A 2,500-nucleotide genomic window follows, 5' to 3' on the forward strand; every position below is an offset into this window, starting at 1 on the left:
CTATGCGCCGGCGGTGCCCCGGCTGCCGGGAGGTGCGCCACCGCTGGGGCTTGCGCCGGTAGTGCGACGCCTCGGACAAGGTGCGGGAGGCGTCGCGCGCCTCCCGAGCGAGTGCGCCTGCCGGCCGGCGGGGCCGCGGCCGCCGAGAAGTGCGCCGACGGCTCGTGCCTGCGCCTCCCGTGCGACGCCTCTGACAAGGTGCGGGAGGCGTCGCGCGCCTCCCGAGCGAGTGCGCCTATGCGCCGGCGGTGCCCCGGCCGCCGGGCAATTCGTCAATTGACGTGACGGTAATCGGGCACCAACACTCGACCTGAAATGTGCAAGTTAACCAAAAATAGAGCCCGCTACAATGTTCAGTGCACCTCTTTTGCTTGATGCTCCAACAATGAAAATTGGCATCAATCTCCCGACTCGTTGGAGCTAGTATCTCGGTTTCTTCGGTGACAGGCTCCGCCAACAATGAAAGGTCGACGCCGGTGACCGAACCGCGAAGCAATAAAAATTGGCAACAATGGGGACGAGCTTCCGACTCGTTGGAATTAGGATCTCGGTTCCTTCGGCGACGTGTAGCCGCCGAGAGCGAAAGGTCGATGATCGGCAACGAAATGAAAAGAATCGGCCGACAATGAAAATTTGGTTGATCTAGCGTGCCAACTCTCCGGTAGTCACGAGAGAGACGTTATCGCTCGCCCCACTCACACTAAGCACGATCCGCGCACGAGTTCCATCTTTTCGCACTCACATCTAAACGAACAGATAAGATTACGTAACGGATGCCATATAAAGATAAAAGGTGGGATGCCAACACAGGAAAATAATGCTCGTAAGGGGGCCCGAGACATTCGGAACATTCTTAACAATTCACACATTGAGGTGTAACAAATCTCTGTTTGCACTTCAATTTTCATTGGCGAAATCATTTTTTACAATGTTAACAAGAATAATGAATAAACGAATCATTTTCATAATTTACGTGTCTTTGCTAATTACATATTGCACCTTATACAGTTAATTGTTACAGAGGTGTCAATGACCGTTCGAACGTCGGAATTTATAATATAAATCTATGAAAGACGTCGATTTAATCATTAGGACGTTTTAGCCAAATCAGGAATTTAGGGGCTAGTCAATACAAACAACATGCGTACTTATCAATACACGAAAGGTGTTTGACATTAACGTTGGCCAGCTACGCTCTCCTTATGCCGAGCTGAGCATAAAGCCCCTGTCGGTTTACAAATTTCACGAATTCACAAACACAAATCGTTCTCAATCATTCAGATAGATGGCAGAAACAATATATTTACAAATCCAAATACTCGTAACACTCGATCGGATTGTTGATTCGCGTTTGTACGTCAGCACAGGGATTATTATCACTTCCTGAGCATCTACGAATAAGTCGACCCGAAACACACACACACACACACACTTACGCGAGACCACAACAGTACCGAGACACGTGGTATACCTTTCTACTGTTCGCGGGGAGACATAAAGCGTGAATGTTTCACCCCAGAGTTGCTGCCGAATCGAGAAATTCCTCAGATTCGTGAACAGCCACGTGTCGTCAGCGACTTCATCTTTACTGCGCAGCAGCACGGAAATCGAGTACTATCCGAGCAAACACGCACGCTCAACAAAGAAGTTCAAAATGTACGCAAGTCATCGTTTGGTTGGCTCGCGCGACCTCACCCGGTCCAGAGTCGAGCAATTTCATCGAGATAGCCCTACGCCGAGTCATCCCGCGAAATGGTCGCCCTCCAAACGGCGAAACATCTCGGCGAGGCAGTTATCTCAGACGCGAGCGATCGTGTGAGTGAGCGCGATGATTCGGTACAAGTTCTCTCTTATCAGCGTATTCGGCATGCACACAAATGAGTATGACATGTAGACTGGGGTGCAACGAATAAATCGAAACGAGAACCGCGAACCTACGCACAAGGTGCATGTGCGAGGAAATAACATCAACTTTCGCGCGAGCGAAAATATTCATCAACGCCAACTACCCGTCGCACCCGCAGGCCACCACGCGCGACGCCTCTGGCAAGGTGCTGGAGGCGTCGCACCCGCAGGCCACCACGCGCGACGCCTCTGGCAAGGTGCTGGAGGCGTCGCACCCGCAGGCCACCACGCGCGACGCCTCTGACAAGGTGCCGGAGGCGTCGCACACGCACGCACGGAAAATATTCAGAGTCCCCGCTCCGGAGGCGTCGCACGCGCACACGCGGAAAATATTCAGAGTTCCCGTCCCGGAGGCGTCGCGCACCACCCCGACCCACCCACGAACGACACAACCCCTCCCCGGCCCACGAAAGACCCGATCCCATCCCACCCCGACCCACGGAAGACGCAAAATCGGCGGCAACGGGCCCCACGCGCGCGCGGCTCAGCCGCGCGCGCGTGGGGCCCGTTGCCGCCGATTTTGCGCCCGCGCCCAACCCCCATCTCCTCCTGAACCGACGCCTCCGCCTCCTATTCGGAGGCGTCGCGTCTTTCT

The sequence above is a fragment of the Cloeon dipterum genome, chromosome X, assembly GCF_949628265.1.
Source record: "Cloeon dipterum chromosome X, ieCloDipt1.1, whole genome shotgun sequence".
Taxonomy (NCBI): domain Eukaryota; kingdom Metazoa; phylum Arthropoda; class Insecta; order Ephemeroptera; family Baetidae; genus Cloeon; species Cloeon dipterum.